The sequence below is a fragment of the Carex rostrata genome, chromosome 10, assembly GCF_964058835.1.
Source record: "Carex rostrata chromosome 10, lpCarRost1.2, whole genome shotgun sequence".
In the NCBI taxonomy this organism is placed as follows: Eukaryota; Viridiplantae; Streptophyta; class Magnoliopsida; order Poales; family Cyperaceae; genus Carex; species Carex rostrata.
Window position 1 is genome coordinate 5,525,960 of NC_135927.1, and position 15,021 is coordinate 5,540,980.

Consider the following 15,021-nt stretch of genomic DNA (forward strand, 5'->3'; position numbering starts at 1 on the left):
CATAATATTGTTTCTCTTATTTCTTGCCTCTCCTTTGTCGAAACCTTGTTGTTGTTTTGTAGGAATACAGTTAAAAGCACCTGACGAATTTTGTTGTTGTTTAGTAGGAGTGACTTGAGATGAATAAGTCTGTCAATTGAAATTTCTGCATTAATAGAAACTGTAAAAGGGAAGGTGAGAATTAGCAAAAAAAAAACCTATATCATTGAGAATGTCTTAGATAATGAACTGATTAACTATTTATTACCAAATAGTATATATCAATAAGTAAATCAGATAAACAAAACATGCTTTCGGCACACTTGACGCCAATTTTCTCATATTCTAAATTACTAATTCCCTAGTACAAAAAACCCCTTCACCGACCCTTAACCACCGACTGTTTTAAGCAAAGCATCAATGTTGCTCATACTACACTGACCCTTTTATTAAATAACAGTCAGCGTTGTTCTTCAATACTGACGCTTTATAAACAGTCAGTGTTGGTTATCAACACTGATGGTATTTCAAAAAACAGTCAGTGTTGAACACCAACACTGACTATTTTTCAAGCGTCAGTGTTGAGTACCAACACTAACGCTTTAGAAATAGTCAGTGTTGGTGTTCAACACTGACTGTTTTCTAAAAACAGTCAGTGTTGAGTACCAACACTGACTGTTTGTTCATTTTATTTTACATTTTTTTCCTTAATTGTTTTTTTTCAAATATCATAATTAAAAATATATTATTTTGTTTTGAACATTTCATTGAACACATGTAATACATCAATTTATTTAATAATATCAAGTTAAAACTTAAAATCTTTGAAGTTTTTACAAATACAAATTTAATAATCACAAGATAATACAAGAAGACGGAGAAACCTAAAGAAAATCACAAGATAATTCAAGTTTTTACTAATTAATTGTTTTATCAAAAAATTGTAATGCTTGTTTATTAGAATGAACATATTCTATTTAATAAGTATGATTAGTAATTTACGTGATTTACGTGATTAGTGAAATTTAGACAATTAACATCAAATTTGACTTTAATTAATTAGAAAATATTTTGTAATGAAAATCATATTAGTAATATTTATACAATAATTAATGTCATAACATGTTTATTACTAAATTAAATGATTTTAACACATTATATTATATAGCATTACATGCATATTGCATATATGACTGACATCTTCTATGCACGAACATGAAACATAAACTCTTGTTTCGTGAGTTAATGAAGACGCATATGATGAGAACACATCTTTCTCAACTAACAATGTCGTGAGTCACAATAGTATGGACATATCAATTTGTGTTTTTTATATTAATTATTGTGTTTGTTAGACGAGAATTTAGTTACAAAACTGATTTCCTCATCCTTTTTTTTAGTTATTTATCTATGTGCATATGATGAGATATTAAAAGAAGTTCAAACTATAGCCGGATAGCCCACTGTGGTACATTTCTGTTGAGTTTAACAGTTGAGATCAGAGAACTTTTATGTAATGAAATATTGTATATTTCTTATATTCTCTTTTACTGTGTACATGGTTTATATAGCCAGAGTTGTAACGGTAAAAAATCCTAACGGTACAGTCCCTAAAAAAGGTAACAGTACAGTCCCTAAAAAAGGAATAAATAAATTGAAGCTCCTTAAATGTGAGCTCTTTATTTTTCCTAAAAAGTGCCTATGACGAAAATACCCTCACGGGTCTGAGACCTTTATTTCTCAACACTCCCCCTCAAGCTAGGATTATAGATATCATATAATCCTAGCTTGCATGAAATATTCTCGAAAACCTTTGAGCTTAATCCTTTCGTAAATATATCCGCTAATTGATCTTCACTCTTGACAAATGGAGTTTCGATTTCTTGAGTTTGAATTTTTTCTCGGATATAGTGGCAATCCACTTCAATGTATTTGGTACGCTCGTGAAAGATTGGATTTGCTGCAATGTGTCTTGCCGCTTGATTGTCACAAAACATTTGCATTGGTTCATTAGCCTTCACATTCAAGTCGGTCAACACTTGCTTAATCCGCGTCAGTTCACTTGCGGTTGATGCCATGGCTCGATATTCTGCTTCTGCACTTGATCGCGCCACGACATTTTGCTTCTTGCTCTTCCATGTGATTAAATTTCCGCCTACAAATGTGCAAAAACCGGTGGTCGATTTTCTATCGAAGCTACCGGCCCAATCTGCATCGGAATAGCCACATATTGCATTAGTACCATTTTTCCTCATCCAAATTCCCTTTCCGGGAGAACCTTTTAGATACCTTAATATTCTATCAATGGCATCTAAGTGAGGTGTTCTTGGTGCATGCATAAACTTGCTAATTTGACTCACGGCAAAAGCAAGATCCGGTCTAGTTACGGTTAAATAAATTAATTTTCCTACAAGTCTTTGAAATTGGTTAATATCACTCAATGTGGTTCACCATCTTCGGTATTGAGCTTTATATTGGTGTCAATTGGTGTGATAGCCAGTTTACACCCTATTTTTTCGGTTTCTTTGAGCAAATCAAGAACATATTTTCTTTGTGATAAAAATAGCCCTTTTGTAGAATGGGCAATTTCTATTCCAAGAAAATATTTTAATTTGCCCAAATCCTTTATTTCAAATTTTTGTTTTAAATTTCTTTTAACACCTTCAATTTCATTTTGGTTATCTCCGGTTATAATTATGTCATCGACATAAACCAAAACCACAGTGGTACCGTTAGAATTATGCTTGGTAAACAAGGATGAATCGGCTAGACTCATTTTGAAATTACAAGATAATAAGAAATGGTTAAGTTTACCGTACCATGCCCTTGGAGATTGTTTTAGTCCGTAGATTGATTTTTTTAACCTACAAACAAAGTTAGAAATTCCTTCTTTTTTGTGACCGGGGTAAGGACATATACACTTCTTCCTCAAGCGTCCCTTGGAGAAATGCATTTTTTACATCCATTTGGTGTAGATTCCAATTTTTATTAACCGTGATCGGCGTAAAGCGCAACACAAGTTTCGGTACGCTTGGGAGCGTACCTTTTAAAACCGCGATTACACCTTCCGATTAGGGTTGCAAGTGCACAACCCTATCGAGGAGTATAATCGGGTATCGATCCACAGGGACGGTTTCTTTATCTAGAATCTACTTATCTCAACTAAAGACTAGAAGTGAGAAAAAGGGAGTTTTGGTGTTTAATCTTCCTAAAGAATCAACTCAAGCAATCAAACAATGCAATAAAATAGTAAATGTGCAAGGAAAGGTATAAACTGTGTTTTGATTTAGGATAAAAGATGTTTCAAGGGTTTCAGACTTCATCTCTGATTTGCCTCTAGTGGTACGGGTCTTACCAAGTTGGTACGGCTAGGCCGCACCAACCTGGTCCGACGAAGCCGTGTGGGGCTTGGTACGGGTAGGCCGCACCACTCTTGTAAGGGCCGTACTGGTTTACCAGAACAGAGCTTACAAGTTCGAGTTGATGCATTTCTTGCTGGTACCTCGTATTAAACTCTTGAGAAAGGTTCAATTGACCATACCTAAGGTTCCTAAACCTCAACTCTCGTTTGTTGGTTCAAGATCTAAGTTTTGGAATCAATTCTTTACCTTCTAGGGTTTCTAAACCTCAACTCTCGTGTTTTGGTCCAGATCCTCTAGTTGATTGATTGGAGATCTAAGGTAACCTCTAATCTGTCGATTAGAGGAGAATTCAACCTTTCGGCTTCAATTCGATCAAGTCTACCTAAAGGGATTGGTTTGGTTGAGAGAAGGCAATGGTCACATGACCTTGTTAGGGTTGATCTACCACTATAGGCACACCACATGCAATCACAGAAACACAAAGCAATCAAGACAAGCAAATTCACAATCAATTCAATCACAAGAGTTCATACAAGATCCAAATCAAGAAAAGCAACACCAATCAAGAAAATCCATCTACAAACCCTAGAAACAATAGTCTACTACTCACAAGTCATAGATTTGTCCAGAAATGCAAGAAAAGAGATAAAGAAAGGCATGATAGAACTAGATTGAAGATCGGGAGTGGAGAAGGTGTAGATCCGTCGATTTTCGCCTCTTCCTCTTCCTTCTTCTTCTCTTCTTGCTCCTTTGCTCTCTTTCTCTCTTTCACTGAGCTCTCAATCTGGAATGGAACCTAGATCCCCGAAAATGGAGAGATCCCCCGCTATAAATAGCCTCTGCCAAGATTTGAATTATGTCAGGCGGCATCTATGTACGGCCCGTACCAATTTGGTACGGCCAGGCCGTACAAGATGGAAAAAGAGCTGGATTGGCTAAGTTTGGTAAGGGCCGTACCAAGTCTGGTAAGGGCCGTACCAAAGTGTCCAAAAACGCCGTTTCTTCGTGTAATTTGCTCCAATCCTGCAGAAAACAAACAAACTCTCAGCAGTACCAAATTCTTAAGGATATATCAATGAAATGCACATGATTTTGACAATTTAGAACATGAATTTGGTACGAAATCAAGTCAAATATAGGCTAAATATGCGAGGTATCAAACCGCAATGGAAAAAAGAATTCTCACGGTATTCATTTTAGCTACGGGTGCAAAGGTTTCATGATAGTCAATACCATATGTTTGGGTATAACCTTTGGCTACTAATCTAGCCTTGTACCGTTCTATAGTGTCATCACAATTATATTTAACTTTGTACACCCATTTGCACCCAACCGGTTTCTTATTTTTTGGTAATTCACACAACTCCCAAGTTTGATTTTTTTCTAAGGCATGTAATTCTTCTTTCATTGCTTTACACCATTTCGGATCCAATTTTGCTATCTCATAATTGGTTGGTTCTTCTATTTTTGACATAGAGTTTAAAAATGCATAATGATCATAAGAAATATTATTATAGGAAATATAATTTTGTATGGGATATTGTACCGAATATGTGACGAAATCCCTCAATCTTGTTGAAGGTTGAGTTTGTCGACTAGATCTTCTTAACGGTATTTCTTCCGTTTGGACTTCTCCATAATCCTCGTTCTCCTCGGTTTCTTCCAATGATTGCTCATCTCCTTCAGATTCTTGATTACCTATCTCAACATTTTCAAGAAGAATTTCTCTCCTTTCCGGATTAGTAACACAAGGTATAACAAACTCATTTGACAATAATTTATTAGAGTGGTTTTCTTCACTTTTATCATAAAATGATTTATTTTCTAGGAAAGTTACATCTCTTGAGATGTAGAGTTTTTTTGTTTTTGGATCATAGCATTTAAATCCCTTTTTTTCAAGAGAGTAACCAACGAAAAAAGCTTTGGTCGAGGTGAAATCCAATTTATCTATTTTATTTTTATGCACAAAGCAAATGCAACCGAAAACTTTCAAATGATCGAGACTCGGTTTTTTATTATAAAGTATCTCGATTGGACATTTAAAATCTAGAATGGCACTAGGCAACCTATTTATTAGATAAGTTGCGGTGAGAACCGCTTCCGACCAAAATATCTTTGGAACATTATTTTGAAATAAAAGTGTTCTCGTCATCTCAAGTAGATGACGGTTTTTTCTCTCGGAAATACCATTTTGTTGAGGAGTATAAACACAAGAAGTTTGATGAATAATTCCTTTTTGTTTTATAAAATCTAAGAAATTTTGATTTACAAATTCCGTTCCATTGTCCGTTCTAAAAGTTTTGATTTTTTTATTAAATTGAGTTTCTACAAAATTTACAAATGTTTGAAAGTGAGAGAAAACTTCACTTTTATTTTTCATTAAATATATCCAAGTTGTTTTTGAAAAATAATCGATAAATATAACATAATATCTAAAGTTATTGTAAGAATTTACGGGAGCGGGTCCCCACACATCGGAGTGAACTAGGTCAAAAATTTCATTACTCTTAGAATTTGAGTTACAAAAAGGAAGTTTTGTATGCTTGGCAAGCTTACAAACTTCACACTTGTTACAGTCAATATTAGTAAAATTAAACATGAGTTTAAGTATCTTGTCAGAAGGGTGTCCCACCCGCTTGTGCCAAAGTTCACATAAATCTTCATTTTTCCTAGTATTGAAAATAAACTTGTTGCTATTCAAAAAATATAATCCATTTTCTAAGAAACCTTCACCAATCTTCTCCTTGGTGAATAGATCCTGAAAAACAACATTTTTTTCTTTAAAAATAATTTCACAATTCAATTCTTTAGCAAGCTTGCTAATAGATAATAAGTTTACGGAGCAATTTTCAACGTAAAAAATATCTTGAAGAAATTTTTTAGGAAAAATGCTAACCATGCCCCATCCTCTAATTCTGATTTTTTTCATTGTTTGCAACCGTAAAAACTTGTTCATTATTGATTGGTCGATAATTTTTTAACAAGTTTCGATTCCCGGTCATATGGTCGGTGGCACCAGAATCAAGGACCCATTTGGTACAATTTTGTGGTGCATTCTTGGTTGTAAGTCCTATAGTTAAACACCTAATTGTATAGTTTTCCTTCTGAATTTTCTCGCTGCCTTGAGTTTTTTGTTGGTTCACTAAGTTTTCTGAATTAATCTCTGGACCAAACAGACTATAACTTGGGCTGGTTTTAAGGTTACTGTTTTGAAAAAACGAAAATTGACCTTGGCCCATTTTTTGGCCCAGTAGCGCAGACACCATAGACTCGAGTCGGTCGAGTCTGTCTGTTTCGCTCCGACCCGACTCACTACGCGAGTCAGTACTCCTCTCTTCTCCATTTTCTTTCTCTTTCGCTGAGACGAATCCCCTTCTCTCCCCTTCTTTCGGATCTAGAGTTTTGAAGAACATTTTCTTCTTTGCCGCCTCTTGAGTCCGATCAGCTCTCTTGGGTCGGAGATGGGGATGAAGGATCCAGCACTTCTCCTGAGTATGGCCGTCCCTCTTACAGTGCGAGCATCTCTCGGTCTCCCCCTTACCCTTTCCTTTGGCGTTGAGGTGCTGGGCTGAGAAGGCATGAGCCTCCGGCTTCGGGTTCAAGTCGGAGGTCTTCATTGCAACTCGCCTTGTTGCCTCTTGCCGGATACGGGCTGTCACATCGTCAAATGTCAATTTCTCTTTGGAGAGGAGAATCTGAGCTCTAACAGCTTCGTAGCTCGAATCAAGGGCTGCCAGAAATGTGTAAATTTTATCCATCTCTTCTCGTTCTCGGAGCACATTAAGGTCAGTGGTTAGTGGTCTGTATAGTTTGAGCTCTTCGTATTTGGTTGTTACAAGTCCGATTAATTCTGGTATGTCTCTTGATTCTTGAGTAATTTTGACGATTTCGGTTTTTAGTTGGTAGATTTGAGAATGATTTGTTGGATCACTAAATTGCTTCTCGATGGCTTGCCATAGCTCTGCTGCTGTCTCGCAACCCCAGAAGGAAGTGGTTAGTTGTGGATCAATTGAATTGGTGATTAATGTCATTGCTTGACTATCTATTACATCCCATTCTTCTTGATCATCCTCCCCCTGTGTGGGTCTTATTTTGCTGCCATTGACATACCCGAGCAATCTTTTTGCTTTAAGAGTAACTCTGGCTGCTTTGGCCCATTGTATATAGTTTTTTCCATCCAAAGGGAAATTGGTTAATTTTTGAGATGAATTGAAATCGGCTTGATGCCTGATTATTGTGGTGGTTTCCCTTGGATCTGGAAGGATTTCTGCCATTTTGACAGTGCCCTTTTTTGAATTTTACTTGGTTGAGGGATCTTGAAGAGATTTTGCGGAAGCCTTAGTTTGGATCAGAAATGCTCTGATACCATGTTGAGTTTAACAGTTGAGATCAGAGAACTTTTATGTAATGAAATATTGTATATTTCTTATATTCTCTTTTACTGTGTACATGGCTTATATAGCCAGAGTTGTAACGGTAAAAAATCCTAACGGTACAGTCCCTAAAAAAGGTAACAGTACAGTCCCTAAAAAAGGAATAAATAAATTGAAGCTCCTTAAATGTGAGCTCTTTATTTTTCCTAAAAAGTGCCTATGACGAAAATACCCTCACGGGTCTGAGGCCTTTATTTCTCAACAATTTCTTTATCAATTTTTTTTACTTTTCATAAATCTGAAATTTAGAACTTAAAGAGCACAGGAACAAATTTGCAAAATTAGCATATTAGAAAGTTTCCAAACCCGACCCCTATCTATGTTAGATCATTAAATTAAAATATATATACATATGACTATGTTTTGCATAAAGTGGTGATGAATCTCATATCAATTTGTTAAATATATAGTGCTTATTTGCAGTTTAGGGCTTTGTCAGACCAATCTATGCTAGAGCATCACAAATTTGTCAGAGAACAAGTTATCAATCAGGTTAATTAATGTTATTGCATTGCATTTATTGTGTTCAATTACTAAGGTACCACCTGATATATAGCTGTTTTAGGAACCAATATTTACTTTGAAAGTTTGGTAGGAACTGTTTTAGGAACCAATATTTACAAAGATTTTCTTCAACAGCCACTTCTCTTTCTATTTTAAATATCAACATTAAAAGAATATTAATCTTAGTTATCTCTAGTGTCTTTGTCAACACTGTAGCGAGAACATTATACAATCAACAGCGGCTGCGGTGTAGAGTCTGAGGGTGTTGTGATTGCTCTGTTTCACCTCTTAATAACCCTTCTATCATCAGAACCTCCCCAATGTTACCAACCTTCTCGCCACTTGTAAACTATTTACTACAAATGTAATGTTGTTAATTTCAAATGCATATTTTGTTACTATGTGTTATGTAAATTTCGCTATAGTGTGGTTTTTTGTAAATGAATATGTAATGTTATTATATTGCGTTGTCTTTTGTTTATGTTGTCTACGTTATTTGCATCATATTTTATTTAATGTCAATGAATGTCGTATATTAATATATATGGCTAGCAAAAATATGGAGGCTAGCTTCGATACAAGCAAAACCATGCCAAAATTTTTACGCCAACAACGACTATTTTTAGGACGTACACTGATTGTTTTTAAAAATAGTCAGTCTAGATACCCTACACTGATTGTTTTTAAAAACAGCCAGTACAATATAAATACCCTACACTGACTGTTTTTTAAAACAGTCACTGTAGGTATCCTACACTGACTATTTTTTAACAGTCAGTGTAGGGTAACCTTCACTGGCACTGGCTTTACTGACACCGCTATAACAGTCGGTGTAGGGGTATTTGAACAGTCAGTGAAGGGGTTTTTTGTACTAGTGATTGTTTGAAGGCTATGCTTGAGAGCTCAATATAAGTAATCTCAAGACCCTACTAATATGTAGCAACCTTAATCATGCCTAAGCCAAAACCACTAAACAGCTAAATTTCACTAATTACATAGTGCTAGTAAGCCATCCCGTGTTTCCAACTTAACCTAACATCTCATGTCCTTTTAGAGGGTTATTAATTTCTTAAAAGCACTTAAAAACAACCAGCTACCAATTCATCATGCAACAACTATTCTCTATGCCATTAGTAATATTGTGTTAATTGGGCCATGACTTGAATTGAGATCATATCAATGAGACCACTAAACAGTACCGAGAGCTTATTCATCTTTAATTAACTCATTCCCATCAAATATATCGTTTAAACTTTAAACATTTCATCATACACCTTAATAGCATGAATCTATTCCATCAAATAAACTTAAAAATCTCAGCCGCAAGTGTTTTACAAATTCTATTTTACTAAATTACAAAAATTACTTGCTAGGTTCAACGGAGGAAGCCAAATTTTAAAGAGACTTGAACGAGCAAGCCGATTGAAATGTGAGCCAGATTGTACCGTAATACCCAAGAGTAGATCAATAGGAAAGAGGAAGATGAATGAAATGTGCGCCAGATTGTACCGTAGATTATTTACATTTTCACGATTGAGAAAAATGCAACAGCGACGAAGCAGGAAGAAAACAGGGAAATAAGTTAGTGCTGATACATCTCCAGGGTTGATACAACGATATGGAAAACAGGGAAACAAATAAATTTAATATAATAGGGAGCTCATGCACAGTACCCACACTGTACCAGCAGGGGACCATGGTGGGTCATGGTCATACTGGTGCTTCAGTATTTGAGATAAGGCTGAACTACACTTGACACTCTCCAGTAATTGAGATAAAGGCAGAAAAAAAGAGACAAAAGACTAGTAAACTGGACGGGTGGAATGGAGAAGAACAAAACAATATAAATTTGATTCACATAACTTCGTTAGAACTAATTTAGGTAGATTTTGTATTATTTTTAATAGAAAAACGGTTAATACAAGAAATCATATTAATAGGAGAGAATGCTTTGTAACAATCATCATGGAAGTAAATGAAATTTATTCTGATATCTTCCATTCTCCCTTTCTTTCTTTTTTTCTTTCTTTTGAACAAAAAGGCTATCACATGCAGTCGGTAATATTATCCATTAAATTATTCAGCGTTAAAAGAGTTTGGATCATGGCCGTAGCTCCGGTGAGCCCACTGCACATATACTGGTCAAAGCAAGTTCAGATTCTCTTTTACAAATTTTCTTGTACATTTACTGTTGCAAGTTGCTGATGAATTACGCTTGAGGGTTTTTAGTATTTACAGGGTCTGTTTAAAATTAAATTTAGTGCTGGCGGAATCCCCACATCACAAGTTTGGAAAAGCACTAAAGAAATATGAAAATCTTAGACTAACTTTATTGAATGTTGAAACAAACAAAAGCAAAAAGTAACCAAGTTTGACCAGAATTCTGTTATTAATCCATTATTGTTGGAAAAAGTAACCAAGTTGGAGCTATTTTCTGTACCGAGACAAATCAATTTAGTTAGGAAGCAGAGGCAGGGAAGGTCTTGACTTGGGTGTTGATTTTGCACAAATCTTGTTATAATTTTCAGTATAAAATAATTTTCACTGTTGTTGCTGGTAGTTTTAGAGTTTTTGGGTAGCAATATGAGGAATTTATGAATGATCCTTTTATAACCTAAATTTTTAACTTTTGATTAATTCAGTACAAACTTATAATTTTGGATAATTAAAATCATATATATTAATAGCGAAACTAAAATATAATATATATATACTAGAAAATTCAATATACGAACAGTTGAGAACTTAGTTATCATTTCACAAAACACAAGTCTCTTGTGTCTATTACAAATTGTGATTGTATTGAGTGAAAATCTTTATTGATTACTTTCTTATATCTTTTACAATATACATGACAAACTATATACATACTAAATAGCCGTAGTAAAACAAACCATTGACAGAGACAGAAACAGAGACACCTAGCAAATTTTTTTTTATTTTTTTTTTAAAAGACCCGGCAGAAGACCTAACAATTATTGTTGATTTGGTCAGAGATAATTATTGTTTCCAAATCCCTCAAATAAACTAACCACTATCAATAGTGCTTGTCTTTTCAGTTTAGAAAGGCAAAGGAAAAATTGCACTACATCCTCAATGTAATGCCATTGTTGAAAGTGATCTTGACATTGACTCATATAAAACCAAATTTGTTTAGCAAAGTACTTCAGGAAATTATAAATTAGAACACATTATATCAGAAATTATAAATTTGTAATATCATATTAACCCTTCTAAGTTTAAACTCTCAAATTTACCCATTTTATTGGTTTTTATATTAAAACTCAATTTGAATTTAAAAATTATCCATTTTACCCTTCATGACGAAAAAAAAATAAAAAATGTAGTTTGTTAAAAAAAATATGTGTAAACGTCATAAATAGAGAATTGAACCATTTGTCTTTGAAAACCGACAAATTAAGACTGACATTTTCCTTCAACATGCTACATATATATTTTTTTCATAATGGGTAAATTAGGTACTTTACACATTTAAAATTGAGTTTTAAAGAAAATGCAATAAAATGGATAAATTTGTGATTTTTTAAATTTAGAAGGATAAATGATATTATGAATTTTAGATAGAAAAATAAATAATTTTGAAGTTTTTAAGGGGTATATACATGAAATTGCCCTTTTATGTGAAAAAGTGCATCGACAACACAGCAACACAAAATTAGTGGTAGATGGAAAGTGACATCCTATTCCTAGAATTCTGATTCTCCCCTAAACCGTAATAGGAATTTTTTTTCAATTACTAGATTTGGACCGTTCTTTTTAACTTGGCACGAATCTCAAAGCCCAATAATACTGCCCCTACGCTAGTTTGAATCTCAAAGTGACTAAGAGTTCATCTCAAACTGTAAAGCGAAGGAAATTTTTTTATAGTAATGGAGATGATACTTGTCCCTATTCCTATGCCTCTATAACCACATGATTGGATTATGATGGACAGAGGTTTTGAAAATATGCATTTGAGATTTTGTGTGGCATAACTTAAATAATGAGGATGCAATGGGTCAATAAACAAAGCCATTAAGCCAGTCATATATATAACCAAATTTTATTTAGAAAATAAATTTTTAAATATTTCACAATTCATAATATTATTATAAGCAGGATAGGACATTCAACCCTCCTAATTAAATAAATATGAAAAAACAAATTCAAAATTTCAATGTTATTTTTGAGATAAAGTGTTACATATTTTCACAATTCATTATTTTTTTTTGTTTCAAAGAGTTACAATGGAAATATTTCCACATCCTCCACTTCTGAACAATTGGTTCAAAGACTGTTAAATTTTTCGAGGTAATAAATTACAATTAGATTAAGCGATATTTGAAGTCATAATGAACAACTAATGGTTATTATGTATTCTTTTTACGTAAAACCAACAAGTAATTAGAAACATAATTTGGAGTTGCGTTTCTCTTAGGGTTGAAAACATAGCGAATTCGGAGCGGATAATGATAATACCAAATTTGTATCCGTCTTTCAATGAACGGATGCGAATACGGATAGTAAACGGATGTCAATATTTAAAACCAAATCTGCTTTATATAAATATGGATTCGGAGTGAATAATTTACGAATACAGATAATTCAATATATCATATCAACTTTAAATACACAATCCGCCTAATTGATTAATTTTGCTCTTTGTAACTTGAGCCAACTTGCTTCTCAATGAGTCATAGTCGCTTAGAGGATACTATTTTAAGACCAAAGACCCTGTTTAATTTATCCTCTCCATCTCCTCTGTTGTGTCCGTTAAGTCAAGTCTTTCCTCTGTTCATTTAATTTTACGATTTCTTATTTATTTTAAAAGCGCATTCATTTAATTGTGTCCGTTAAAAGCGCTTTACATAAATTCAAATCCAGATGGTTAAGTGAAAGGACTTAATGTCTCAGGCCTAGTGAAAAAGGGCATTGTCTCAGAAAAAAAAAGCCCAGAAGAGCATGAGAGTTCCTGAAACGAACTAAATTTTAATTTAATTCTCTGCAAACTAAATACTGGACAAATCTTTAAAACTTTTGCACTAATTATTCATATCAAGTAGCAATATGATTTATAGGTTGCGGTGGCGGAGAGTGTCGGATGAGATGGGGAGAGAGAGAGAGAGAGAGACGGAGAGAACGGAGACATCGGAGGTGGGGATGGTGGTGGAGAGGAGGGGAAAAGCAATTAATCCTCTCCATTGGAGATTGTAAAGATATGGATAGTGAGAAATAGATCGGAGAAATCGAGGTTGGCAGGAGAGAGAAAGGAGAGAATTTGGTGGTGCCATTAGAGTAACAGTGAGTGCTAATTATAAATTATTTATGAATTATGAATTGTTTTTTGTTTATTGTTTTTTTCTATTTCGCATTTAAGAACAAATAACGAGCGGCGCGCAATTACCAAATTCATATTACCCGAGGTAATAGAAATATTGTTTTTAGATCTGGACCGTGCAATCTGCAGTGCCACAAATATTAAAGGGTAGGTACGGTTTGGATCTGTGTTCAGATATTCTGTTAGCTTGGAGGATAAGCTGAATCTGCAGTGACCACCTGATCACAACATGAAAATACAAATGAAGAAATGAGAAGGTGGAATATGGGCCACTGGAGTGCCCATTGGATGGCGTTATAGTCCCACTGGTTAGTGGTTATAAATGTAAACTATATTCATTCTAGATACATGGTAACGGAAATGGTTTGGTGGGCCACAGTCAATATGGGCCGTGCGGCCTGCCTTTGGTGTGGCCCCTCTTTGACAGTACAAGTAAGAGTTAGAAATTTGTGTTGTACTTTGACCGGAATTTTGTAAGTATTCCTTTCGCGTAGGAAAAGTTAATAAAGTTAGAGGTATTATTCTCTACCGAGACAAATCAATTCAGATTTGGGAAAGCAGAGGCAAGGAGAGAGTTGACTTGGGATTTGATTTGCCCAAGTCTTGCTATAATTTTCAATATAAAATGATGGAGATGGAAGAAATCAAGCGACACTGCTAGCTGCTCCTGCTGTTCCAGGTAGTGTGTATAGTTTTTGGGGAGCAAAATGAGGAGTGTATTAGTGATTCTCTGTTTGCTGCTCAGCGCTATGGCCATGCAACCTACTGCTTCTGATGGAATCGCTCGCTCGCCCCTTGTCCGTAGAGGTAAATGCTCTCTCGTTCTGAGTGACTTTATAATAATGTAGAACCATATTATAGATTAATATTGTATTCTTATCTCAAAAAAAAAAAATATATATATATATATTAATAGTGTATTTTAAAAAAGAATAGATAAGTCATGGATCTCCATATTTACTATCCAGTCTTTCGTTTTCAAGAAAGGATAAAACAAGTAACACTAAACAATAAGTTTTAGGGGAAAACAATAGTGATTTAGCTGTTTGGATCGTCAAAAGAAATAACAGAATAGTGCAAATGTTATTTAATTATATAATTCAGATTGAGTATTTGCCTTCGGTGCGACAAGTCGTAGGTTAATTCGAAATCTGTATGAAATAACACTCATGGTCATGGATATGTAAAATTGATTTTTATTTTTTTAGATTGGACTTGCTCGATCTCTTCACATCAACTCCATTCAATCCAAATAATATATTTTTTGTTCAATATAACACAAAATTATAACACCTTTTTCATACTATTTTTTTTAGTTTAACAATACTATTGTTACACTAGTTTCACATAGTAACATAAATAGCATTATGCTTCCATTATTCCTTTACTCATTCAAACACACACT